This window comes from Tinamus guttatus, unplaced genomic scaffold, assembly GCF_059628265.1.
Source record: "Tinamus guttatus ecotype Peru unplaced genomic scaffold, ASM5962826v1 Tinamus_guttatus_pri_ptg000031l, whole genome shotgun sequence".
Taxonomy (NCBI): Eukaryota; Metazoa; Chordata; class Aves; order Tinamiformes; family Tinamidae; genus Tinamus; species Tinamus guttatus.
Window position 1 is genome coordinate 435,061 of NW_028288565.1, and position 14,754 is coordinate 449,814.

The window sequence follows — 14,754 nt, forward strand, 5'->3', positions numbered from 1 at the left end:
GGCTGCTCCGAATGGCAGGAGTTAAGGCACTGGGCTTGACTGACTGCAGCTGGCTTCATGAGCTGCCAAATAAGAGAGGATGCTACAGTGATAGCAGAATCAAATGTTTGTTTGTGTTAGGGTATAGTCAAGCAACGGCCTTTTATGCCTTTCAGGGTAAAACAAATGCTTCCATTAACCTGCCCTTGTAGCTTTCTTTGAGAAGCAGCATTCTCTGGAAAGGCCATTTTATCCTATTTGTACCATTTTAGAGTCTAACATCAGTGAGCTGCAAAAGTAAAATGTGTATCAGTTTCACACACATAGAAATGTAAATGCAGTGTTAAGAAGTCCTATTTTCAGTGTGCCAGGCCAAAGCACAATAAATGATCCTCTTGTCTTTTATGCCTAATGCTTTGAGGAGCAAAGGTTTTATGAGCATTTTTAGAGCATTCACCTTTTTTAGTCCTCTCTCAGTATAGATTAGCGTAGATGTGCTCATACCCTCTTTGGCAGAGGCAAGATTACCCCTCATAGTCCTATTCTCTAGTCATTGTCTATGTAAAAGAGGTATCACCTCCCACGATGGGAAAGTACCACTGAGGTGGATACAAGACCAAAATTCAGGAGAAAACCAGAACATAGTCCAAAGCAAGTGTCTGAGTGTTAAGAAGTTCTTAAAACTTACTACCCAATTTAGGCAAGAACGACTAATGAAGGTAAACATGGAGAAGCATTTATTTGAAAAGTACATAGCACAGGGTAAAATAAGTGTGATATACAATATCCCACCTTGCTCATCTAACAAGATAAACCATATTTTTTCCCATGTATTATTCTGTTTGTGAGCCCCAAATGTCGGTGATGTCTCCTCTGATCCTGAAATAGGTGGGATTGTGTAAAATTTCCCAATATTTGCTCCCATCTTAGACCTGGTGACCTTTAAAAAACCAGAAAGCAACAATAGTGACTTGAAACCTAAGCTGAGATACTGGAACTAATCTTTCTTTTCTTAGCATATGCTGTGAAGTTTGTCAGCGATAAAAGTGAAGGGAAAAATTTTCACAAGCTTACAGTGCATCTCTCCCATTTCACCTTTAATCTCCGTGGTAATTCCAGAATAATTTTCCTGGGTTGGCCACTCAATGCTATGACAATATTTTGGCAGAATTGCACTGAGGGCTGAGAAAAACAGGATTTTTAGGGGTTGGCAAAGTAAGGCATTCTTCAGAAAGGTGACGGCAGATGTAAAAAGCCACTGGCGTGAGGTCTCATAGCCATAAGACAGGCCATAGAAGACGATGAAAAATGATGTTAGCCCCATGGCAACAATAATGAGTGTCCAGGAGAAGGAGGCACATCTCCGGCATAAAACTGAGTGCGATGGCTTGCGACAGAGCAGGGGGACAGTGCTTTGTATTTTCTTCTGCCTCTGCAAGTTGTCCCCTTCTGGTGTCTTGAGAGGTTCCTCCTGCTGATACTTAAATGAGGCAGTTATGAGCATGTGTAGGGGAATGCTCATCAAAGCCCTTTCAGCTGCTAATATTATTGATCTCCAAAAGCTTGTGGGTGCTGGGGATTCTTCCCTTTTGTCAACATTGAAGAATATAAAGTTGACAAGCAGCTCTAGGAGCAGTGTGGCCAAAGCGCATGATAATCTTTGGAGCCTGCTGAAGGTGCCGGTGCCAGTGTGAGTAAAAACCGAGAACCACAGGTGACCATCTCTGAGGTTTGCTGCAAGCTTAATCCTAAAATAGTCAATTCTGCTGAGCCGTGCATTTGTGTTCATGGCAAAGAATGTCCTTTGGACTAAGTGGTCATCCTTGTTGAGAACGAACCAATTGCGGCAAATAAAGAAGCAGGTCTTGTGAGCGTGCAGATTTTCAACTTTTGCTCTACTTAAGAACCAGCTTGGAGAAGGGCCTTGGTTATTGTGCCAGACTCTCAAGGCACAGATATCTCCTATGTCTTTCTTAGTAGTTAACAAAAAGGTGTCTGTGCTTCCTTGCCTGAAAGAGGGAAAATGTGGGTGTTGTAAGCAATAGACATCACTGTTGCCATCCTGGCCCACGAGTTGAAGAAAAACATCTGCAGTGGTTCCAGCTCCCCAGCGACTGCCTGTGTATAAGGTGACCACAAAGGGCACTTTATGAACAGGGTCATTGTGTGGCTGAACGCTAATCTTGTCCTTGGTGAGTCTGTCAGCCTTGTCTCTTTTCAGTGCCCAGAGGGCCAAAGCAAGGTAGGCAAGAAAAATGACCACAAGGGTTAAGAGGGTCACAGGGTTTTCAGTTATGGGCGCTCTCATAGCTTTTCCCATGTTCAGAGTGTTGGGCGTCACTATTACCTTGGCTGCCAGCAATGTGATGTTGAAAGTGCGTATTTTTGACAGCGCCTCTTTCACAAGTGTTTTGTGCCCCAGCAGCGCTCTCTCCATTTCTGGTGGATATCGTATTGGAGGGAAAACGTTCTTGCCAATTTGGTAAAGGGCAGTGGAAATGGCAGCATTGGTGGCCAATTTGGAAGAATTCCCCTCTTCCAGCTTTGGATAGAAAGAGTTCTTCCATTTTCTTATGATAGAGAAAGCATTTTCAGCAATGCTATTTTCCTTTTTGGTGAGAGGGATAGTCCATTTTTTGCCTTCCATTTGGGTTTCCGTTTCTGCAGAGATTTTTCCTGGGAAAAACTTTCTAGCTTTCCTAGAGGTCAAGACTGAGGCTTTAAGGTCAGTCAAATTAAACCCAGCATTAAAAGGGTCTCCAGTTTGGACGTGAGGTGTCGTTGGAACACTTGAAGCACTTAGTGAGGCAAGTAGCTCGTGAAACACACGAGCTACTGGTCGACTTTCAAGTGGGTCCTGCTCTTTTACATATAAAGGCACTTGTTGAAGTGCTCCAAGAGAATTATATACATACATTTTCCATGGATACTCTGGAGAGCATGCTCCAACTGGGAGAAAAGGAGGAGGAGTTCCAGGCTGAGAAGCAAAATGCAGAATTGTAGCAAATGTCTTTTCCTCTGAAGAACGACTTCCAGTACCTCTGGTACCTTTTGATACTTCAGAAGCTACTATTACTTTATAGGTCAAAGGCAAATAGACCCCCGAAAACCCACTGCATCGAAGCACAAGTTTTGTCCCAAATGTGGGAGCCCAGCGTGGTGTGATGGTCCACTTTCCAGTCTTTGGAGAGGAATGTAATTTAAATGAGTATCTGTAGTTTGATGACTTAGCGTCCCAAGTAGTTACTGTTAAGAGCAGTATATGTGATTGATGCACAGTATTCATAAAAGTCAGAACATCAATAGAAAGATAAGCCCCAGAGCTCCCTGGTGAGGTTATTTTGAGAAAGAAATGAAACACATGCAGGCCGGAATCTAAAGCAGAGCTGGCAAGAGTTATGCGTAAGGTATTCATAGCATAGATCATAGCTGGGTTTATAGGTGTTGAGCAGTGTGAGCTGCTCTTGTCACGGTGGTGGTTGACGTAGGGCAGAGTTTCTCCAGCTGCAGTTAAGCCCAGTGCCTTGAGGTGTGCATGACAGCCCAGCTCTAGCGGCTGCCCCGCGTGGCTCAGGTAAACGCGTGGCCCAAGCCCTGGCAGCTGCATATCCTGCGCAGACATCTCCATGGTCAAGCTGTGATGAAGGCACGCAGGAGCAGCGCATGGAGCTGATGAGCAGTGCATTGTCATGAAGCTGGAGGCTGTGGCTGGTGGTGTTCTTCCTGGCAGGAGGGCTGGCTGCAGCACAGACTTCCCCGAGCAGTGAGCTGTGTTCTTGACGCAGGCAGGGTTCATGGAGCAGGAGCATTGTGGTGGGGCCTGTGACTGCCGCTTTGCTGCGGGGGCTGTCTGGTACCGCCGATTGCTAGTTTTGCTCTGTAAGCAGGAGCTGCAGTGCTCTGTGTCCAGTCTGTGCAAGACGTGTCCATGAGGGCCCAGGGAGCTGAGCAGCAGGGCCGGGGGTTGCAGGAGGGGAGAAGCGTCCCGCAAGTCTGGAGGGTTGTAGGCGGGAAGCCAGAGGAGCAGAAGGGCGAGCACTGGCCCTGCCACTGCTTGTCCAAGGGAGAGCCGTAGGCCAAGAGCCATTGGTGCTGCTGCAGCACAAAGCAGCCGCGCTGGGCTCCAGAGGTGCCCTGAGGGCCGCTTGCCCTGCGCTGGGCACCTTGGGTCCCGAGGGCATCACGGAACCAGGTGGCCCCTGGCGACGACACCCAACAATGGGGCTTCCCATCCTCCCCAAGGCGTGGGGGGGGGCCTGCCAGGCTCCTTCTATAGCCCCCCGCTCTGGAACAAACCTCCCCCTGAAAGCTGCTTTCCCAAAGCCTTAGCTGTGCCCACGTCCCAGGCGGCCCTGACCCTGGCTGGCCACTGGCGGCCCCCAGCGGCTCCTCCTTCATGGGGCTGGAGGTGTTGGGGATGCTGTGGAAGTGCTGTGGGAGCACTCTTGGGCGGATGGAGCTGGGAAAGGAGGGTCATGGTGCCCCTGAGGGAGTGCAGGATGCGGGCCGCTGTCCTGATTTCAGGGGGATATGAGGGCGCCTGCATCCCTTTTAACCAAGGGCTTTTGGAACTCCATCATCCTAGTCAGGGCCCAAATGGAAACAGCTGAAGTCCTCGGTAGGACTTTTTAAACAGCTAGGACTAGCAGCATCTTCAAGAGGATGCTGAGGCACTTGAGCTGCTCTGCCGAAGGATCATGTAAGCTTAGATGAGCTTGTTCATTTCTCTTCCATGCAGTGTCCCTCCATGCAGGAGGACTAACTTGTCCGGTTGAATCCTCATGAGTGCTGGAAAAGAACAGTTATGTTTTATCTCTTGCATATGACACGGCTATGAAGAGGAACAGAACTACTTAATTTCTTTTTAAGAGTGGAAGAGATCGATGACCATTTTTTCATATGTGATGAGCTTTGTCTTCTTCCTGCAATACAACTAGTTGTTGTATGTCTTTGTATATTTTAATTTGCCTTTCCCTTCTTAAATGTGAGAGAGGCAGAAAAAAAGGCATTTTAGGAGGGTTATGCGTTTTGCATGAGCTTCCACCATCCTTTCTACGAATGCTGCAGTTACCTAAAGAGCAAAGAAGTTATTAGGCCAGGGCCACCGGACGCCTGTCCTTTCACACCGTCTATCCTTCCAAGGAAGAGGGAGAGAAGAGGAAAGAACCTCTCTCCCATTTTAATTTTCACCAAAGGGTTGTGGAAGTGTGCTCCTGTCTGTCTTGTCTTTGTGCACTCCCAAAATGACATTTTCTTGAGGTAAGCTAGGGAAGTGTGTTGAAGCAGTTGGAGAGAATAGTGCCAAGTTTGGCCAGTGCACAAGGTGTTTCTGTTATTTTCATGTTGAACTGGATGAACTGCTGATGTGTTTGGTGTCTAATGTAGCTTCTGGACTCAGCAGTGATAGTTGCATTTAAGAAGTGATTCCTCCCTCCCTTTTCTGGGTATGTGGAGAGTTGGCCTGAATTGCCCTCATCCCAGTGGTATCTTTCTCCAGCAGCTCCCTGGGCAACTGTAGACTACACTTGTATATTTTGGAGACTCTAGATGTGTATTTCAGCGGAGACTGACGTGACTGTCCTTACAGATAGGTCTCTTCTCTCCCTCTCCCCCGAAAAAGAAATGACCCAAAAGGATGAAATAATGTGATGCATTAAAATTCATTCCCTCTCTGGAAAATGATGTGGGGAAAGCACTGTTTTTGAGGAATCTCTTTAAATAGCCACAGAAAGCCAACATATCATGGGAGAAGTTATGGTGGGCACCTGGTGTAAAGTTTTGTCCATTCTCTCTCATGAAGTATTAGCTTTTATTGACTGGAAAAAAAGGCTGACTGGATAGATTTAAAATGGGAATTTATCTTGTAAATATATGTATATATATTTTCCCTGCCAGAACAGTGATATGCTTGCTTGTCGTAATTACTGGCACTGGGCCTTCTATTTTATGGAAAAGGTATGAGATGTCTTCGTCTATCTGTTTTTTGGTGTCTGAATAGATAATTCTCTATTGAAAAGGCAGCTGTAGAGGGCATGGCATGGTTAACTCGGTTAACTCTTGTGAAATGAAGTGGGATAGAGCAACGGTGAATGCTGATGAGATGAGGGCGATGCACTGTGAGCTTGTCAAGCTCAAAGGAGGAAGCAGTATAAGCTTGTAGAAGCTGATGCAATTGCAGTGAGGTTGAGAGGGCCAAACCTAAAAAGAAAGCTCTTGTTTTTCTAAAAGATGTCATCATTGTCGTGGTAGTTTTCACACTGCCATTAAATGATGCCTATTCCATTGGGAACAGCTATGGTTTTTGCTACAACCTATTCATGATCAGTTCTCTGCCAGAGTTTGCAGTGTAGATAAGGTAGCACATATTTACAGGTGGGTGAGTGGTATCTTCTGCCTTTGCTCCATAATGACATTCGGCCAAACTTTCTTTCTGATGGCGGCTCCAAAATAATTGGTTTCCCTTGGATGAGGCAAGTACGGGCTAAAGGTACAGAGAAAAAATGTTTCTCTCCTCACAGCTTGGTAAATTCCTATATGATCAGTAAAAGCCACTGTCTTCACACGTATGGCAGTGACACCCAAGAGAAAGGTGGCTGTGCTGGCCCTTGGATAAGGACTGCCAGGGAACACGTTTCCAAGGAGCCACGCCGCACAAAGAGCCATCTGCTGCCAGAAAAGCACACTGCCTTGGTGGCACTCGTGTCTGCTTTGTAGATGAGAGGTAGAACTTGAAGCACAGCATCAAGAGCTAGTGAAGACTCCAGGCCTATCAACTCCTGATTCTACTTGGTCTCTTAAACAAAGACGGGGGGATTCACAGCACTTTTGCCACTGGTGCTACCCATGTCTGACATGTACTTTCCAGACTCTACACTAGGCGGAAGGTTTATGAGAATAAAGGGCTTAGAGATTCACACACTGCAACAGCCGTGTCATCAAAGCAGGGCTGCTCTTCTGAAGGAAGGAAAATATTCTCTGTCTCATAGACACTCTTTTTTAAATGAATTGTGTCTAGCATTGCCACTTCTAGCTACAGTTACCTTCCCTTTTTCTATCCAAAGGCACTCACTTGACAAGAAGAGAGATGGTTTTCTTAGGTCAGCATGCCAATTAATCAAGAGGTGTGAAATACCTGACACAATGTGGAAAAAATGCTTTTCTAAGTACATATGAAAAAAAAGGGGAGGGATACCTAAGTGGGAGGAACCGGCGTAGAGAGCACACACACAGACAGAACAAGATACTGGCATTCCACACAGAAAACCTTAATCCAAGAGTCTTGAAGAGGGGAGTGAGAGTAAAGCAAAACGTGCAGCACAAAGCAGGAGAAGAGGAGCAGCTCTGGAGTTTACACCGTAGGAAGTGGCACTCCTGTTGCTCATAGTACTCCCAGCGTAACTCCATTCACAGAGCGCTGCAAATATTTTTCAATCCTAGTGACAATAATGCTTTCTGTCTGCCATTCTTTGAGGCTACAGGCTATGCTGAGGTTTGTGATGTGTGTGACAGTGGAGGCAGTGAACTCTAGAGCCTGGAGACCTTCGTTTTCTCTAGCTTTCCAGGCCAAAGCTGATCCCTTGACAAGTATGAGAGGAGTGCTCTTGTTTGGCTTTCTTCTGGTCAATGCAGCCAGGGCTTCTTCTGGGCCCAAGTGCTTCATGATGATGGCACTTGTATCAGTGGACTCTGGAGTCCTGAATTTGTGTCTTTGCATGTAGAGCGATGCTTAAAAAGACAGGTGAAGTCCACAAGAGTTTGTCACCTTTTTTCAGAAGCTCTTTGGAAGTTCTCTAGATCTCTAGCACGTGCATCCAAAACAAAGAAAGTAATTGTTGTCACATTTTAGCAGCTAACCCTAGTGATGTCTTCACTGAAACAGTGACCCCCTTCCTAGCGTGCCTTTTCATTGGAATGGCAAAGGAAGGGAAAAAGCTGCCTTATATCCCAAGTCAAGTAGTGCAGCTTGATCCCAGTGGACAGGGCAGTTTGGATCTGCAAGAGAAGAATCCTGTTGTCTCTTTCCAAAAAAAAAAGAGACAGAGATGGGATTGCTAATACTAATTGTAGTCCAGCTCTGAGCTTTGAAAGTGGCAGCATCCCCTTTGATGAGCTCCAACCACCTCTGCCCAGAACGCTTCCCCCGCTCCCCAAAGAAAGCAAACTATCCTCCGTGCGCCACAAAGAACTGGGGAGCTGCTGCGCGCATCCTGTGACTCCCTCTCTGGAATGGGCCAGAAGGAAAAGCATCAGCTATGCCACTTAAGGCCAGGACAGACAGTAAGCCCTGCAGAAAGGCTTGTGAGTATACATGTGTCCATTGATGAATTTTCTTTTTAATCAAAAGCTAAAAGATATCTTTAAAAAGGCATTGTGCTGGTGCGCCTCTTACCGACCAAAGGGTTTTGCTCTGTGTTTTTCCCAGGGAAACAGCAAGAGGACAAGAAAGGAGGTTTTGCACTTGGTTCTCCTGTCCTGGTGGATCCCTGTTGGAGAGTTGACTCCTTCACTAAGGATTGGTAAGGGTGTGTTGCCATGTGGTCTCCTTTTCTGCTTTTATTCCTTTTCCTGGAGTCTCTGTATTTGCCCTATGGGAGCAGGGGCTTGCTTGGAGAAGGAGGCTGTGCAGATTTATTTTGGAATAAATGTTTGGGGCAGATGCAAGGTTAGGACTAGACTAGTGCTGGGGAAGATGAGCGGTTGCACTGCAGACGTGGCTGCTCCGAATGGCAGGAGTTAAGGCACTGGGCTTGACTGACTGCAGCTGGCTTCATGAGCTGCCAAATAAGAGAGGATGCTACAGTGATAGCAGAATCAAATGTTTGTTTGTGTTAGGGTATAGTCAAGCAACGGCCTTTTATGCCTTTCAGGGTAAAACAAATGCTTCCATTAACCTGCCCTTGTAGCTTTCTTTGAGAAGCAGCATTCTCCGGAAAGGCCATTTTATCCTATTTGTACCATTTTAGAGTCTAACATCAGTGAGCTGCAAAAGTAAAATGTGTATCAGTTTCACACACATAGAAATGTAAATGCAGTGTTAAGAAGTCCTATTTTCAGTGTGCCAGGCCAAAGCACAATAAATGATCCTCTTGTCTTTTATGCCTAATGCTTTGAGGAGCAAAGGTTTTATGAGCATTTTTAGAGCATTCACCTTTTTTAGTCCTCTCTCAGTATAGATTAGCGTAGATGTGCTCATACCCTCTTTGGCAGAGGCAAGATTACCCCTCATAGTCCTATTCTCTAGTCATTGTCTATGTAAAAGAGGTATCACCTCCCACGATGGGAAAGTACCACTGAGGTGGATACAAGACCAAAATTCAGGAGAAAACCAGAACATAGTCCAAAGCAAGTGTCTGAGTGTTAAGAAGTTCTTAAAACTTACTACCCAATTTAGGCAAGAACGACTAATGAAGGTAAACATGGAGAAGCATTTATTTGAAAAGTACATAGCACAGGGTAAAATAAGTGTGATATACAATATCCCACCTTGCTCATCTAACAAGATAAACCATATTTTTTCCCATGTATTATTCTGTTTGTGAGCCCCAAATGTCGGTGATGTCTCCTCTGATCCTGAAATAGGTGGGATTGTGTAAAATTTCCCAATATTTGCTCCCATCTTAGACCTGGTGACCTTTAAAAAACCAGAAAGCAACAATAGTGACTTGAAACCTAAGCTGAGATACTGGAACTAATCTTTCTTTTCTTAGCATATGCTGTGAAGTTTGTCAGCGATAAAAGTGAAGGGAAAAATTTTCACAAGCTTACAGTGCATCTCTCCCATTTCACCTTTAATCTCCGTGGTAATTCCAGAATAATTTTCCTGGGTTGGCCACTCAATGCTATGACAATATTTTGGCAGAATTGCACTGAGGGCTGAGAAAAACAGGATTTTTAGGGGTTGGCAAAGTAAGGCATTCTTCAGAAAGGTGACGGCAGATGTAAAAAGCCACTGGCGTGAGGTCTCATAGCCATAAGACAGGCCATAGAAGACGATGAAAAATGATGTTAGCCCCATGGCAACAATAATGAGTGTCCAGGAGAAGGAGGCACATCTCCGGCATAAAACTGAGTGCGATGGCTTGCGACAGAGCAGGGGGACAGTGCTTTGTATTTTCTTCTGCCTCTGCAAGTTGTCCCCTTCTGGTGTCTTGAGAGGTTCCTCCTGCTGATACTTAAATGAGGCAGTTATGAGCATGTGTAGGGGAATGCTCATCAAAGCCCTTTCAGCTGCTAATATTATTGATCTCCAAAAGCTTGTGGGTGCTGGGGATTCTTCCCTTTTGTCAACATTGAAGAATATAAAGTTGACAAGCAGCTCTAGGAGCAGTGTGGCCAAAGCGCATGATAATCTTTGGAGCCTGCTGAAGGTGCCGGTGCCAGTGTGAGTAAAAACCGAGAACCACAGGTGACCATCTCTGAGGTTTGCTGCAAGCTTAATCCTAAAATAGTCAATTCTGCTGAGCCGTGCATTTGTGTTCATGGCAAAGAATGTCCTTTGGACTAAGTGGTCATCCTTGTTGAGAACGAACCAATTGCGGCAAATAAAGAAGCAGGTCTTGTGAGCGTGCAGATTTTCAACTTTTGCTCTACTTAAGAACCAGCTTGGAGAAGGGCCTTGGTTATTGTGCCAGACTCTCAAGGCACAGATATCTCCTATGTCTTTCTTAGTAGTTAACAAAAAGGTGTCTGTGCTTCCTTGCCTGAAAGAGGGAAAATGTGGGTGTTGTAAGCAATAGACATCACTGTTGCCATCCTGGCCCACGAGTTGAAGAAAAACATCTGCAGTGGTTCCAGCTCCCCAGCGACTGCCTGTGTATAAGGTGACCACAAAGGGCACTTTATGAACAGGGTCATTGTGTGGCTGAACGCTAATCTTGTCCTTGGTGAGTCTGTCAGCCTTGTCTCTTTTCAGTGCCCAGAGGGCCAAAGCAAGGTAGGCAAGAAAAATGACCACAAGGGTTAAGAGGGTCACAGGGTTTTCAGTTATGGGCGCTCTCATAGCTTTTCCCATGTTCAGAGTGTTGGGCGTCACTATTACCTTGGCTGCCAGCAATGTGATGTTGAAAGTGCGTATTTTTGACAGCGCCTCTTTCACAAGTGTTTTGTGCCCCAGCAGCGCTCTCTCCATTTCTGGTGGATATCGTATTGGAGGGAAAACGTTCTTGCCAATTTGGTAAAGGGCAGTGGAAATGGCAGCATTGGTGGCCAATTTGGAAGAATTCCCCTCTTCCAGCTTTGGATAGAAAGAGTTCTTCCATTTTCTTATGATAGAGAAAGCATTTTCAGCAATGCTATTTTCCTTTTTGGTGAGAGGGATAGTCCATTTTTTGCCTTCCATTTGGGTTTCCGTTTCTGCAGAGATTTTTCCTGGGAAAAACTTTCTAGCTTTCCTAGAGGTCAAGACTGAGGCTTTAAGGTCAGTCAAATTAAACCCAGCATTAAAAGGGTCTCCAGTTTGGACGTGAGGTGTCGTTGGAACACTTGAAGCACTTAGTGAGGCAAGTAGCTCGTGAAACACACGAGCTACTGGTCGACTTTCAAGTGGGTCCTGCTCTTTTACATATAAAGGCACTTGTTGAAGTGCTCCAAGAGAATTATATACATACATTTTCCATGGATACTCTGGAGAGCATGCTCCAACTGGGAGAAAAGGAGGAGGAGTTCCAGGCTGAGAAGCAAAATGCAGAATTGTAGCAAATGTCTTTTCCTCTGAAGAACGACTTCCAGTACCTCTGGTACCTTTTGATACTTCAGAAGCTACTATTACTTTATAGGTCAAAGGCAAATAGACCCCCGAAAACCCACTGCATCGAAGCACAAGTTTTGTCCCAAATGTGGGAGCCCAGCGTGGTGTGATGGTCCACTTTCCAGTCTTTGGAGAGGAATGTAATTTAAATGAGTATCTGTAGTTTGATGACTTAGCGTCCCAAGTAGTTACTGTTAAGAGCAGTATATGTGATTGATGCACAGTATTCATAAAAGTCAGAACATCAATAGAAAGATAAGCCCCAGAGCTCCCTGGTGAGGTTATTTTGAGAAAGAAATGAAACACATGCAGGCCGGAATCTAAAGCAGAGCTGGCAAGAGTTATGCGTAAGGTATTCATAGCATAGATCATAGCTGGGTTTATAGGTGTTGAGCAGTGTGAGCTGCTCTTGTCACGGTGGTGGTTGACGTAGGGCAGAGTTTCTCCAGCTGCAGTTAAGCCCAGTGCCTTGAGGTGTGCATGACAGCCCAGCTCTAGCGGCTGCCCCGCGTGGCTCAGGTAAACGCGTGGCCCAAGCCCTGGCAGCTGCATATCCTGCGCAGACATCTCCATGGTCAAGCTGTGATGAAGGCACGCAGGAGCAGCGCATGGAGCTGATGAGCAGTGCATTGTCATGAAGCTGGAGGCTGTGGCTGGTGGTGTTCTTCCTGGCAGGAGGGCTGGCTGCAGCACAGACTTCCCCGAGCAGTGAGCTGTGTTCTTGACGCAGGCAGGGTCCATGGAGCAGGAGCATTGTGGTGGGGCCTGTGGCTGCCGCTTTGCTGCGGGGGCTGTCTGGTACCGCCGATTGCTAGTTTTGCTCTGTAAGCAGGAGCTGCAGTGCTCTGTGTCCAGTCTGTGCGAGACGTGTCCATGAGGGCCCAGGGAGCTGAGCAGCAGGGCCGGGGGTTGCAGGAGGGGAGAAGCGTCCCGCAAGTCTGGAGGGTTGTAGGCGGGAAGCCAGAGGAGCAGAAGGGCGAGCACTGGCCCTGCCACTGCTTGTCCAAGGGAGAGCCGTAGGCCAAGAGCCATTGGTGCTGCTGCAGCACAAAGCAGCCGCGCTGGGCTCCAGAGGTGCCCTGAGGGCCGCTTGCCCTGCGCTGGGCACCTTGGGTCCCGAGGGCATCACGGAACCAGGTGGCCCCTGGCGACGACACCCAACAATGGGGCTTCCCATCCTCCCCAAGGCGTGGGGGGGGGCCTGCCAGGCGCCTTCTATAGCCCCCCGCTCTGGAACAAACCTCCCCCTGAAAGCTGCTTTCCCAAAGCCTTAGCTCTGCCCACGTCCCAGGCGGCCCTGACCCTGGCTGGCCACTGGCGGCCCCCAGCGGCTCCTCCTTCATGGGGCTGGAGGTGTTGGGGATGCTGTGGAAGTGCTGTGGGAGCACTCTTGGGCGGATGGAGCTGGGAAAGGAGGGTCATGGTGCCCCTGAGGGAGTGCAGGATGCGGGCCGCTGTCCTGATTTCAGGGGGATATGAGGGCGCCTGCATCCCTTTTAACCAAGGGCTTTTGGAACTCCATCATCCTAGTCAGGGCCCAAATGGAAACAGCTGAAGTCCTCGGTAGGACTTTTTAAACAGCTAGGACTAGCAGCATCTTCAAGAGGATGCTGAGGCACTTGAGCTGCTCTGCCGAAGGATCATGTAAGCTTAGATGAGCTTGTTCATTTCTCTTCCATGCAGTGTCCCTCCATGCAGGAGGACTAACTTGTCCGGTTGAATCCTCATGAGTGCTGGAAAAGAACAGTTATGTTTTATCTCTTGCATATGACACGGCTATGAAGAGGAACAGAACTACTTAATTTCTTTTTAAGAGTGGAAGAGATCGATGACCATTTTTTCATATGTGATGAGCTTTGTCTTCTTCCTGCAATACAACTAGTTGTTGTATGTCTTTGTATATTTTAATTTGCCTTTCCCTTCTTAAATGTGAGAGAGGCAGAAAAAAAGGCATTTTAGGAGGGTTATGCGTTTTGCATGAGCTTCCACCATCCTTTCTACGAATGCTGCAGTTACCTAAAGAGCAAAGAAGTTATTAGGCCAGGGCCACCGGACGCCTGTCCTTTCACACCGTCTATCCTTCCAAGGAAGAGGGAGAGAAGAGGAAAGAACCTCTCTCCCATTTTAATTTTCACCAAAGGGTTGTGGAAGTGTGCTCCTGTCTGTCTTGTCTTTGTGCACTCCCAAAATGACATTTTCTTGAGGTAAGCTAGGGAAGTGTGTTGAAGCAGTTGGAGAGAATAGTGCCAAGTTTGGCCAGTGCACAAGGTGTTTCTGTTATTTTCATGTTGAACTGGATGAACTGCTGATGTGTTTGGTGTCTAATGTAGCTTCTGGACTCAGCAGTGATAGTTGCATTTAAGAAGTGATTCCTCCCTCCCTTTTCTGGGTATGTGGAGAGTTGGCCTGAATTGCCCTCATCCCAGTGGTATCTTTCTCCAGCAGCTCCCTGGGCAACTGTAGACTACACTTGTATATTTTGGAGACTCTAGATGTGTATTTCAGCGGAGACTGACGTGACTGTCCTTACAGATAGGTCTCTTCTCTCCCTCTCCCCCGAAAAAGAAATGACCCAAAAGGATGAAATAATGTGATGCATTAAAATTCATTCCCTCTCTGGAAAATGATGTGGGGAAAGCACTGTTTTTGAGGAATCTCTTTAAATAGCCACAGAAAGCCAACATATCATGGGAGAAGTTATGGTGGGCACCTGGTGTAAAGTTTTGTCCATTCTCTCTCATGAAGTATTAGCTTTTATTGACTGGAAAAAAAGGCTGACTGGATAGATTTAAAATGGGAATTTATCTTGTAAATATATGTATATATATTTTCCCTGCCAGAACAGTGATATGCTTGCTTGTCGTAATTACTGGCACTGGGCCTTCTATTTTATGGAAAAGGTATGAGATGTCTTCGTCTATCTGTTTTTTGGTGTCTGAATAGATAATTCTCTATTGAAAAGGCAGCTGTAGAGGGCATGGCATGGTTAACTCGGTTAACTCTTGTGAAATGAAGTGGGATAGAGCAAC